The 14,125-nt window shown below is 40.7% G+C and overlaps 1 protein-coding gene and 1 long non-coding RNA gene across 2 annotated transcripts in view; one reads left to right on the plus strand and one right to left on the minus strand.

Annotated features, from left to right (window-relative positions):
* MOB3B (MOB kinase activator 3B) overlaps positions 1-14,125 on the plus strand; it is a 234,430-nt gene that overhangs the window by 219,782 nt on the left and 523 nt on the right. The gene's annotated exons all lie outside the window — the stretch shown is intronic.
* LOC129047815 (uncharacterized) lies at positions 9,877-14,117 on the minus strand. Its single transcript, XR_008509579.1, has 3 exons — positions 14,064-14,117; positions 11,196-11,351; positions 9,877-10,593 (listed from the first exon to the last, which is right to left on the minus strand). It is a non-coding gene; the product is annotated as an uncharacterized LOC129047815 (long non-coding RNA).

Here is a 14,125-nt window from a genome sequence, read left to right on the forward strand (position 1 = left end):
AGATAAAAAAAGCTGCCCTCAGGCATTGGTGAGTGTAACAGAAGACAAGGTCTTTGAAGGAGTCCTCAAAGTCTCCCCAGGGGAGGTTAGAGGAGGTTGGGAAGCAATGGTATGCTGGAACAAGCTTGTACTCCTGAGAGCTGATTAATGAATTTGCAAGAATTCTGCAAGCCAGGTATTAAACACAGCCATTATTAAAAATTAAATTATATAACTATACAATTAAATAAAGCATACTTTAAAATACAGGTAATAAATACTCAAAAGTTGACATTTCCTAATTATTTTACAATTATCTATGCTCAAGCTTATTTACATCCATTATGTGTGTATGATAGAAATGTTATATAATGCTGTGTTACTGCTCATCTTTCCCCAACTCCAGATTCAGTGACATTATGCTGGTAGCCCAGAATCAGGTGTGGTGGAGATACTTACAACATGAAAATTGGCAAATGCTACAGATCAAAACTTTTCTTTTTCTTTCTGTTTTTTTTTTTTTAATTGGACAGCCAGTTAAACACTCACTAACACTCTTTTTTATGTAAAGCTGGTCTCGTTTTAAACTTAAAAAATGTTTTTAATTGACAAATAAAATTGTAGTACTTATGGGGTACAATGTGATGTTTTGATGATAATATGTATATATTGTAGAATGGCTAAATCAAGCTAATTAACATGTATATTGCCTCACATAGCACTTTTTCACAGTGAGAACACTTAAAAATCTCTCTCAGTAATTTTTAAGTGTATGTCATTATTAACTATACAGCATGGAGTAAAATAGATCTCTTGAACTTATTCTTCTCCCTAGCTGAAATTTTGTGTCCTTTGACCAGCATCTCCCCAGTACCATCCCCCACCACCAGCCCCTGATAACCAACATTCTCTTCTCTGCTTCTGTGAGTTTGACTTTTTAAGATTCTACATATAAGTGAGATCGGCAGTATTTGTCTTTCTGCACCAACACTTTTAATGGGAAGTGACATTTACTGAATGCTGAGCCCAGAGATAACTACTTTCCATAATTAACTCCTTTCAATCTTATAGATTCCTAGGAGCTAGTATCTTAGGTTTACTCCAAAGGAAAGGATGGAGATGTGGTTTTCTTCTTTGTTAATCCTAATATTCTGCTTCTGCAGACCAAAGAGCTGTAGTAATTCACATGGGATGAACAGATATTCAAGGATACACTTTTTTTAGTGACAAGCACCTGCCCTCTCTAAGTCCCAGGTAATAATAGATGCTGTTGGTGTCCTGTCCACATCCCTCAGGTGGAAATTACAATTCATCCATGGGCTGTTTACCCTTGAAAATGAATGGGCCCAGGAACAATCCATAATACAAAAGAAATATGCATTATGGATTGTAACCAAGCAGATCTGGGTGGCACAAGTAAGTTAAACCAAGCAGTGGCCCAGACCCATGTCACCTAGTTATCTTGCCCCGATGCCTCTCTCTCAGCTTACAGTTATGCTCTTATCCAGGACTCCCTACAAACAACTAAGGAGAAAAAAATTCGAGCCTCATTCATAGATGGGTCAGATCAATAATATGCAAGCCAAACATTCCCTGTAGCTCCACTGCTTCCCTATTGCTCCACTCAGTATGACCCTGGAAGACAGTGATGGGGGAGGGAGTGGCATCCCAATGCGCAGATTTTCAAGAAATGCTCTTGGCTGTCAACTTGCATGGAATGCAAAGTGAATTAATTGAGTTTAGTTTCAGGCCCACATCCTTTGTGTGATCTTTCAGGTCCCACCATAGGTAATTACAAGGCTTTGCCTGCAAGCTTCACCCCTCACACCAAACTTAGCACACAGCCAGAGCTTTTCAGTTTCCTGGAGGGAGTTGCAGTCAAGGACTCATTCATCCCCTGCGGGCTATACGCAAATAAATACTTACAGTCCTAATGCAGGTGTCACTATTTGTAGGCCTCCTCATCAGGGGTCCTTAACTAAGGAACTTTTCTCCACTTTGACTCAGTACTTTTTTATACTTAGCCTTTCTCCTTAGATGAGGAGATGTGATGGCAAACAGTAAGGGGATCTAGAATGTGTGATAAAGAGCTGACGTATGTCAAATATGGACCCAGGTCCAACTTCAGCATTAGGGACTATACCTTATCCACTGGCCCTTCTGTGGTAGGTCTCTTTTAAGAAACTGTGATTGGCTAATACCTTTAAGAGTCTTTGACAGGACTGAAGTAAACTCTGAACACTGATCAAGCTGAATAATGATGTAATTGTGTTTTAGGATGGGGTCCAGGATAATGAATGAGGATGGTCCTTGAAGGCCTTACTGTGGGTCTTGTGAAAGAGAGCTAGGTCTTCATCTTTCATAGTGGGATTCAGTAGGCATCACTTAATTCTGAAAGCCCAAAGCTATTATATTGGCATGTTAGGAGAGATTTGGATGCAAATAACCAAAGAATAAGCTGAAGCACTGAAGATTTTTCTGGAAGGTATAAATGAGGGGTACCTGGGACACAACTGTTGTTGGTAGCAAAATTTGTTGAAATGCTTGTCTCCTTAAATTCGATGCACATTTAATTTTGAGTAAAATTTTTAAAAGGAATCAGTGATGGGATAGAGGGAACTTAATGTGGGGTGTGTGTGTAACTGAGCAGCTAAGTGCTTGGGTGTAGCAGACGCTGTCATACCCCACTTTTATCCCCTTGACACTCCATTCTTGTGAGTACAAAAGGCTCTTTACTAGAAACATCTGCAACTATGAACCTGAGGGCTTGCCTGGACACAAGGAGATGCCCAGCTTGTACATAGGTATTTCACAGTGGGCAGGCCTATGAAAGCCTACCCCCAAGTCTGAGGAAGCTGAGAGGCTGAAGAAAGAGGCTGATAAATACAGTTTCCTAGAAAGAAACATTTAAAAGGACTTACAAACAGAAGCCATGTTTGTGTCTCGGGCCACCGCAAGACAAGATGATGGATCCCCGCACCATTACCCCCAAGACCAAAGGCTTATACACCACGGGGAGAAAATTGGTTCAGCACAGATTTGTAGGACAATTGAAGTATGATAACATCAAAGTTATTTGACCTAAGGGAAGGATTTATGGTAAGTACTTGCTCTTACACAAAGAACAATAGATAAACTGGAAATTTTAGAGGCCTTTCCAGAATGTTGGTCAATCAGAAGCCAACGTGGCAGATTAGCTTCCAAGATGGAGTTGCTTCAGCCTTCACAATGGGTCAGACTGGAAGAGACAGGGAGATGCCCCAAAGTGGTAGAAAGGGATCTAGACAGGGCACTGACTTTATCCACTGACGTTACTCCTGGGAGATGATCCCCCAAAGCACCAAGAGGCAAAGGGGGAAGTGACAGTGGAAGGAGCATCCCCTGCTGTGGACATCAGGAACACAGTCTTATGAGGGACCTCTGGGAGATGATGCACACAAGCCTCAGAGTTATGGAGATAACCCCCAGGACACTGTGACATTACCATTGCTAGGACTTCACTTGGTGAACTGGAAAAGTTGCAGGCAGAAGGGATGCACTGGTGCTTGTGAGAGACTTAGGGGAGAAGGTGAGTATGAAGACCCAGGGATCAGTTGGTAGTTGCTGAGTGTTCTTCATGCATTAAGAGGAAAATGACAGGTTCCGCTCAGCCAGTTATCAATTTAAGTCCCAACCTGAAGGTCAAAAGCTTCATGGCAGCATATAGAGGGACCTGCATCTCCTATAGTTAGGGAATAGATCCAGGACTAGATTGTCAGCAAAACTTCAGAGAAGGCTGAATCTATAGCCTTGGCAAGTCTCTTATACCAAAATCAAGGCCCTGATAAGGAAGAAGTGGATCATGAAATGTGGAATAAGTATAACTAGGTGGATGTGTTCAACTGCCCCCTTGTAGAAGTATCCACTGCCCCTTTACCAAAAGATAGCACCTTCTCCCTTCCCTGAAGACTATGCAGAGGTCTCAGCTGAGGTGGCTTTATGCCCTGCGAGATGATACTTGATTTCTTTAGATTTGCTGCCATCTCCTCCCTTGGCTACTAGATTAATAACTCAGGTCAAGTCTCAGCATGGCCTGATTAGGAAAGTACTGGTCCTGATATGGAAGGAATGATCCATTTGGCTAAGAAAGAGCAATAAAAATAGGAGGCCATGCTTGGGAATATATCTTGAACTGGTACTTAACCAAGGGAGATAGAATATGAGGCTGGATAAGAGAGTAGATTTGTGGGGGCATATTCTCAGGGCATAAGATTTAATGCCTTAATATACTGCTGGGATGGTTACTAGATGCTCAGAAAAACTATGTTCCACAACTTTATGTTTTTTGAGTGTGGAAGCCCTGGTTCTCAGGGAGGAGACATTTCCATCAGAACACGGGAAGAATCCCACTAACCCTAAAGCTGTTGATGCTGCCTGGTCATTTAGGGCTCTTCATGCTAATAGACCAACACGTAAAAAGAGTTACCATACTGGCAGAGATAATTGACCCCAACCATCCTGAGGAGCTAGGGTTGCTGCTACATAAGAGGGGCAGAGAGGATTCTGGTCAGAACTCCATGTTAACTATAAATGAGCAATTACAACAACTGCAGCCTAAGTCATAGAAACCAAGACCCCAGGTGAGCAGACTAAACCATCAGAAGCTTCCTTCTAGAACCAATTGTAGGGGACACAGATGATAAATGCTCATTGTGGCCTCTGGACTGCCACAGCAATGAGAATTGTAGTTCTCCCATAACCCTCCTCTTAGAAGTTTTTCCCCAGAAGTTGTTACAACCATCATTCATCTTGAAGAATCCGTGACAGGATACAAGCGGATCTGATGAATCTGAGCAACACAAGGGGTGGGCTGTAGCAGATAATGTCAGCATCTTCCCACATCTCCCCAAACCTGTCTTTATCATTTTTAGGTACGCCTGTCATCAGTCTGTTTAACTTCCAAAGCTAGCACATAGAACTCTTTTTTGGAGAACTGCCCTCAGATTCCCATAGCACACAGAAAGACCCAGAGGAACCTGGAAATTTGACTCCCCTGGGTAGCCCTTAACCACTGTCTGATATCAACATGGGATGACAGACTCAGCTCCCTTACTTTGGGCTGGGGCGATTCCGAGGAATGACTTTCCCTCCAAAATTTTCTTGAAAGATCAGGTTAAATTTCCCCTTTGTGAGACCTTGCCTAAGACTGCTCTCCTGCTTGGTGTCCTCTTTCCCTGTCCTTCTTCTTCTACTGCCTTACTTGCTTCCTATAGGAACACTTCCTTAATCAATCACTGGTTCTCAAATCCTAGTTTTGGAATCAGCTTCTAGAGGAGTCCAATCTAAGACACCTGCCAATATACACTTAACAGCATCACTTCAATTATCAACGCATAAAAATGTCCTCTTAAATTAAGCTTCATCACTCAAGGAAGAATCACAGGTATTTTTCCAGGGGTAAACAGACTTTTAAACAGCTAGTTGTTATTTCATATTTTACAGATGAGAAAACTGAAGATCAGAGAAGTTAAAATATCATGCCATGGTCACGTATAACTAGAAAGTAATGGTGTTTGTAGTCAAGCTACATTTTATTTTTCTTTAGAATGCATGCTTCTCAACTTCACCACATGGCCTAGAAAGGAGAACAGTATACTCTTCATGTCCTGAGAAGATAATGACCTAACTCTAGTAGAAGTAGTAATGAAAAGGAAGCGGTGGATATAAGCATGTCTCAAAGAAGGGAAGCCATCTGATTAGCTGTGGAGTAAGAAGCAAGGGATTAAGAAAAGTCACCTACGGTACTTTATCTTCCAGCCTGGGAGACGGGAAAGTTGTGAGAGGAAGCTTATGTTTATGCACATGAGGGAAGAGCCAGAAAAGGGCACAGAGCCAGGTAGAGTAGAGGCATACTATGTCTGTACTTGATCTCATCTCTAGGTTTAGAAGCTTTTGGAAAAGAATAATTTTGCCCATTTATGTGCAAATCTCCAGCATCCATTCTTATACCAATCATGTCTGGTAATTACAGAGAAGTGATTTGCATTAGGGCCAGACGCAGGGATCTATTCACACAAAGAAGATACCTGATAATTACAAGAGTTCAAATGCAGCCAATCAGTGAATACAGACTGGAGAAAGCAACAATTGCCAATGGAAAGCTTGCCAAAACAGACTAGTCTGGCTGAGAGAAGAAGAAAAAGCCTTTTATTATAAAAAGTATAAAATAAATTGCACCCCCTTTTTTTTTTTGTCTCTACCTTTCATAGAAAGATTGTCCTGAAAGGCAGACTCCCTCTTTTAATGAGATTCTGGAAAGACAAAATAGCTGATTAGCCCCAGCATTTGAGAAGAAAGATTTGTCGAAATTATTTTTAGAAAATTAGCACCAAAGCCAGTCTCCCTTTCTGCATCTTCACCATCTCTGCATTTATTTTCATGGCATCTCCTTTACCTCCTGCCCATTACTCTACAAATCTCTAGGCTCCTTCTCTCACCTTCTAGTTTTCACAAACTGAAACCAGACTGCCCTTTCTAAATCCAAGACCTGGTGATGACGCTTTTCCTTCCCCATACTTCCTCGGAATCCTTCAATGGCAGCGCATCCCCACCTGAATAACCTAAACTCCTCCCTCCAGAGAGACCAAGTCAGGCTTTCATAGGTTATGAAAAATGACCAACAGGGCCAGGCACGGTGATTCACGCCTGTTATCCCAGCACTTTGGGAGGCCGAGGCAGGCGGATCACCTGAGGTTAGGAGTTCAAGGCCAGCCTGGCTAACATGGTGAAACCCTGTTGTAAAAATACAAAAATTAGCCGTGCATGGTGGTGGGCGCCTGTAATCCCAGCTACTGGGGAGGCTAAGGCAGGAAAATTGCTTGAACCTGGGAGGCAGAGGTTGCAGTGAGCCAAGATCACGCCGCTGCACTTTAGCCTGGGTGACAGAGTGAGACTCTGTTTCAAAAAACGAATAGAAAAAAGAAAATGACCAACAGTCCTTTCTCTCATGGGCTTCTAGATTTTTTAATTCTGTGGGCTAGAAAGTTTAAAATTAACGAAGAGTGATTTATAGATGCAACTGTCTATTACCACACTTATCCCATAGAAGAAAACATTTTAACACCTAAAGAGTAGAAAAAGTAAAACTAAAATAAAAGTCCTTTAGGTTCCCCTAAAGCTTCTGTGTCTTAGAACAGTGGCTGACGTTATTTGGTTGTAATACAGTTGTTTGAAATAGGTATTTGCTGTTTAAGGAACAGGGAGCTATTTTTGTTGTTTGTTGCCGTTGTTGTTGTTTTCTCCCTGGGGCATTCTGAGTGCCTGGAAGCACTTGATTTGCTTGTGCAGTCCAGCCCTTAAATGCCTGGTCATTCTCAGTGTGATCCTGCATCCCAACCCCTGTCGCCTGACCCCGCAATGAGTCAGCCAGCCCCAGAAGAGGGAGGGCAGGCAGAGACACACACCCAGCCTGTGCTGTTGCCGCTGCCCCCTAGGTGACTTGATGATAACTCCTGCAACTCTCCCAAGAGAGGAGAAATGATTCTCTTTTCTTCAGGCCGTGAGGCTTCTCCACACCCACTTCTCTCTCTTCTTGCCCAGCCTGCTTAGAATACGGAGAAACTGGAACCGTTAAAGTCTCTTCTTTGGCTCAGGATCCTTCCTTTTCTCTCCAATAGGTGGTCTCAGGAGGAAGACAGGCAGCAATAGAGATTGTTTGTGTGCAAGCCATAGTCTGTGTTTCTGTCTAAATATCTCTAGAGCAACAATTAGCTGCTCCGTCCGTAGAACTACATAATGAGTTTTTGTTTTGTTTTGTTTTGAGACGGAGTCTCGCTCTGTCTCCCAGGCTGGAGTGCAGTGGCGCGATCTCGGCTCACTGCAAGCTTCGCCTCCCGAGTTCACGCCATTCTCCTGCCTCAGCCTCCCAAGTAGTTGGGACTGGAGAAGCCCGCCACCACGCCACGCCCGGCTATTTTTTTTTTTTTTTTTTTTTTTTGTATTTTTAGTAGAGACGGGATTTCACTGTGTTAGCCAGGATGGTCTCTATCTCCAGACTTATGATCCGCCCGCCTCGGCCTCTCTAAGTGCTGGGATTACAGGCGTGAGCCACCGCGCCCGGCCGTAATGAGTTCTTAATTAGAATAATACTCATCGAATCTGAGTTGGATGTTAAAAAAGTAAAGAGAGATGGAGGCTGCTGGATGGAGAGTGAGTGAAGAGGTCAGGAAATGTGAGATATCTAAGGGATTGAAGAACAAGGATGTCAGGTGTATCCAGAGTAGAGAGCTGCCAGGATGGAAGGATGTGGCAGAAGGTGATTTGTTTGAATTAAGTTTCCAAAGTGTTCCAGCTATTTATTGCTGCATTGCGAAGTATGCTGAAACTTGGTGACTTAAAGCAATACCCACTTTAACATATCTCATGCTTTTGTGGGTCATGAATTCAGGTGGGGCTCAGCAGGGCAATTCTTCTGAATGATGTAGCTAATCATTTATTTTCTTTTATGTACTATGTAAACTTACTACTCAGATTTAAGGAAAATAATATTCAAATTAATTTTTTAAGCACAGTTTTTGGGCTTATATTAATGGACTGTGACAACTAATTTATAACTTGTGGAATTTATCTCCATTTAATGAATTCTCTCGAAGACTGGGATGACTCAATTAACATTCTTAATATTCTTTAAAAATATGTTTTAGGCCATTATATAAAATTGTGTTATTTATGGATGAGGTGGCTCACACCTGTGATCCCAGCACTTTGGGAGGCCAAGGCAGGCGGATCACCTGAGGTCAGGAATTTGAGACCAGCCTGGCCAATACGGTGAAACCCCGTCTCTACTAAAAATACAAAAATTAGCTGGGCATGGTGGTGGGCGCCTATAATCCTAGCTACTCGGGAGGCTGAGGCACAAGAATTGCTTGAACCCTGGAGGCAGAGGTTGCAGTGAGCCGAGATCACACCACTGTACACCAGCCTGGGCGACAGAGTGAGACTTTGTGTAAAAAAAAAAAAATTTCTTGTTTCTTAGTATGTGTATGTCTTCAGCTTCATTCCCTATACTCCTTATATGACCTACCCAATAGGATACTGGTGTACTCTGCCTCTTGAAAAAATATGGGTATATGAAAACCTCACCACATCTAATTCTTTTAGACATGAGGAAAAATTATATATATAAATCTGTAAAGTAAACAAGTTAAACCCAATAAATGAGTCTTAAATAGTACTGGCTGTGAAACTTAATTTCCCCATTTCTCAGATGAGCAAAAGTTCAGGTTCAGAGAAGAGATGATTTGCCCATGATCATACAGATAAGAAGTGATGGAGCTAATATACAAATACATGGCCTCCTACTCTAGGCTTAGTCCTGTTGAGAGAAAAGACACAGAAATGGGAAAGGGCTTGTAATCCAGATGTGGTCAATAAACACGAAGTCATTCAGGAAATAAAGTCACAGAGTACAAAGTATATTTAATGACATTCTTGGTATTAGCAAGAGATGCCTTTCAGGGGCTTCTTTAAAGACTTAAAATATGACGTTATGTAGAGAAAATAATATACAGTTGATTACTAGTTTTTTTTTTACTTGGTCCGTTTTGGGATTTATTCATATTTTAAAAATGATCCAACAGTATACAATTTTGAAAACATACAAAAATCCCTATGCTACCATTCATAGATAGTTAAGATGGCCCTAAGATGGTGAGAGAATCAGAATGGGGTTTGGGTTTACGCTGTATATTTTTTTCTCCCAATATCTACAGAATTCCCTACATCCCACTTTGTAATGTAACCCAGTGGGTGTCATTCTCATTCGCAGTTACAGACCTTTCCGGTTCATGGTTACAGACCCTTGGAAAACCCATACCATTTCTGCTGTGAGGTACAGGCAGCCATGTGGCATCACCTCCAAACATGCCTTCTGGGACATCAAATTGCTGATTAAGTAAAAGTCATTTCAATCGATATTGAAGACCTCAATTTTACCCCTCTCACACTTGTAATTCTTCTACCAAGAGGTATCTACACTAATCTATAAAAGCAAATCACCACTAAAATACACTTGATTATTTTAAAGAAAAATTTATACTAGATTGTGTTATAGAACATCTACATTTGTGGAAGGGCTACAGTACAGCCCAAAATTATAAACTCCAGACAGGACACATTCAATTTTAGTTTGCATAATCTCTTCCCAACAACCCAAAGGATTTGTCTATTCTATACATTTGCTAGGGCTGCTGTAACCAGAAACTGAGTACCACAAACTGAGTGGCTTAAACAACAAATTTATAGTGTCACAGTTCTCAAGGTTGCAAGTCCTAGGTTAATATATTGGCAGGATTGGCTCCTCCTGGCATGAGGGAGAATCTGTTCCATGCCTTCTTCCTAGCTTCCGGTGGCTTGCTGGCAATCTTTGATGTTCCTTGGCTTCTGCTGTATCTCCCTGATCTCCCCCTTCATCTCCACATAGCATTTTTTCTGTGTGTCTCAGTGTCCAATTCTCCTCCTTTTCATAAAAACACCAGTCATGTTGTATTGGGGTTTCATCCTACTCCAGTATGAGCTCTTCTTAACTAATTATATCTGCAACAACTCTATCTTCAAACGTGGTCACATTTTGAGGTTCTGGGAATTAACACTTCAACATGTGAAATTTGGGGGCATACAATTCAACCCATAACACCTCTGATAATATGTTCTAAAAAGAATACTGATCATAGGACAAAGAAAGGTTAACATCAATTTTTTTTTTGGAGCAATAGGTCTCGCTATGTTACCCAGGTTAGTCTCAAACTCCTGGGCTCAAGTGATCCCCCTGCCTTGACCTCCCAAAGTGCTGAGATTATAGGGACAAACCACCACACCTGGTCTAAAGTCAATTTTTAAACAAACTTAGTTTCATTAAATCTAATGCTTTTTTAATAAAGCCTACAATACCTGTACTCTACCAATTCAATTACCTAGGAAGAGCATTAGTCACATTAAAAACTAACAATCCTAGGAATATAGGAGGACTCAGCAGAGAAGCTATATGATAAAGAAAATTCCATTCATGTCATTAGAAAATGCTAAGTTGACTTTTTGGCACTTAAGTGCTTCCTGAACTAAATAAAGTGTTTTATTCCATCATTTATCAAGCACCTGTTATGGGCCACACAGTGTGCCAGCTTTGGGGCACACAGTAGTAAACATGTTTCTCCAGCTGGCACTGACTTCCCCTATATTACCAGGGACAGGGGTAATTCCATTGATGCCATCTTCCTCCTGGAACAACTTCTTCCGAGTTTCACCAGGGCTGAGCTATGTCATTCAAAGCTCTGAGGTGGTTTGCAGCAACATGGAGCATGCTTGCTTCAAGTCTCTCTCCTTTTCTATGTGTCACCCTGTTAGAGAGATAACAAAGTAAAGGGCTCCCAAGGCCTGCCAGCTCTTTACTCACATCTCTTTTTTTCGCTTCTCAGTTTTCATTTGAGAATAAGCTAAGGAAGAAAAACAGCTCTACACAGGACCACTTCCCTTTGGCTGACTAAAGCTTTGATGCTAAGCTTTGCTTGCCTGACCATCTGTTCCCTGAGGATAAATCTTCCCAATTTCCTTCCTCCTCCTATGCAATTAGACTCCTGGTAAATCTATCTCCAGTTCACCAGGTGTGTTCAGTAGGGAGTCACAAGTTGGACTTAATTTGTGAGCATTCATTACCCTAAAAAGATTATCAAGTCTTTTTAAAGTCATGCTTTTTTTTTCTTGATGTATTATGTCATTTTGACTATGGATATTCTCTAATGTTGAGAAGCTGTCATCAACAATAATTACAATTGAGAGTGGGGAAGTTAGGTGATCCTATCAGGAAGAGAAATGCTGCCTATTTGATTTGTCTTTATTTCTTATTACTTGAGTTATTGTATAACTAATACATGGATAATATTGCCTATACCTAAGTCTTCTTCTAACTAATTAAATATTAGATTATTTTCTCCACTTGTATGTAAAGTAAAAAGATGAGTTTCATGATAAAAATGTTTTAAACAAAAAACATTTTATATTTTATGAAAAAAATAGGTTTTATGGCCAAAAACCATGAAAAATGCTCAACATCACTAATCATCAGGGAACTGAAAATTAAAGCCACATGAGATACCACCTTATCCCAGCCAGAATGGCCATTACTAAAAATTTAAAAAAAAAAATAGATGTTGCCATGGATATTGGTGAAAAGGGAATGCTTATACACTGTTGGTGGGAATAAAAATTAGTACAACACGTATACAAAGCAGTATGGAGATTTCTTAAAGAATTAAAAGTAGACCTACCCTTTGCAATCCCACTACTGGGTATCTACCCAAAGGAAAAAAAGTAATTATATCAAAAAGACACCTACACACATATGTTTATCCCAGCACAATTCACAATTGCAAAGATATGGAACCAACTTAAGTGCCCATTAACTGATGGGTGGAGAAAGAAAATATGGTATATATACACCATGGAATACTATTCAGCCATAAAAAAGAAAAAATAATGGCTTTTGCAGCAAATTAGTTGGAGTTGGAGGCCTTTCTTTTAAGTGAAATAACTCAAGGATGGAAAAACAAATACCACATGCTCTCACTTATAAGTGGGAGCTAAGCTATGGGTACACAAAAGCATACAGAGTGGTATAATGGACATTGGAGACTCAGAAGGGGGGAAGAAGGGAGGTGGGTGATGGATAAAAAACTATATGTTGGGTTCAATATACACTACTGGGTGATGGGCAGACTAAAATCTCAGCTTTCACCACTATACAATTCATCAATGTAACCAAGAACCACTTGGACCCCAAAAGCCATGTGAAATATAAACACATATGAGACCTATATTTTATATAATATATTATATTATATAATTATATATATTTTATATAATATATAAAATATATTTTATAAAATATATTATATATTTATATAACTAATATATAATGTTATTATTAATTATTTATATAATATAGATCTTAAAATCTAAAAATGACCAGTTTTAGAGAACTTTTCTAAAGAATTATAGTTAAGATAATCCATTAACCAGAACTTGTAGACTTGTAGGGCATTTGGCATCAGAACTTGGTTTTTCTGACGAGTTGTTTTTTTTTTGTTGTTTTGTTTTTTGTTTTTGTTTTTTTTTTGGAGACAGAGACTCACTTCTTCATCCAGGCTGGAGTGCAGTGGTGTGATCTAGGCTCACTGCAACCTCTGCCTCCCATGTTCAAGCTCGTGGGCCACCACGCCTGGCTAACTTTTGTATTTTTAGTAGAGATGAGGTTTCACCATGTTGCCCAGGGTGATCTTGAACTCCTGACCTCAAGTGATCTGCCCACCTCAGCCTCCCAAAGTGCTGGGATTACAGGTGTGAGCCACTGCGTCCAGCCTCTGACTAGTTTTTAAAAGATATTTTTATTGCATTTATCCAAAAACAACACATCATATTGCAATGCTTTGAGAAACAAAAAGATCTGTTCTCATTTTACTATTAACAATATTAATGGTTGCAGGGAGCCGAACGCTCGTGGGACATGACCCACTCAGCATTCCATTGGAGGCTATATGATCAAACAGCAAACTGTTTATTATGAATGCAGGATGTGGGCAAACTCATGACTGCTCCTGCCCACAGAAGGTTTGCTGGAGGCAATCACTCCCTGGCCCCGAGGTTATCTACTGCGACATCTAGAGAATGCAGTCTTGCAAGCCTACTCTGGACTGAGCAGCTGACCCCTTCTTCCACCCTCCTTCTCACTATCTCTCTTGCCTAATAAATACGGAGAGCTGTGTAAAGCTCAGGGCCCTTGTCCACTAGAGGAAAGGTGCCCCCTGACCTCTTCTTCCAAATATACTCTTTTGTCTTTGTCTTTTATTCCCGCATTCGTCCCCCTTTGTTCAGTCCCCTAGGTCCATGTGGGTTACAAGTGGCGCCCCGATTAGCCACAGAATCGAGTGCTCTACAAATGGTTCTTTAAAATCCGAACCGAGTAATTAACATTCTTTTATGAAAACACATTTATTAATTTTCAAAGAAAATCTTGTAATGGTTTATTTAAAAAAAACTAAAAACCATTATAGTACCTGAGATAAAGCAGTCTTCAGACTGAGTCACAAAGCTGTTGGGAACCCCCACCCCCACCAGC

This window comes from Pongo abelii, chromosome 13 (assembly GCF_028885655.2).
Source record: "Pongo abelii isolate AG06213 chromosome 13, NHGRI_mPonAbe1-v2.0_pri, whole genome shotgun sequence".
NCBI lineage: Eukaryota > Metazoa > Chordata > Mammalia > Primates > Hominidae > Pongo > Pongo abelii.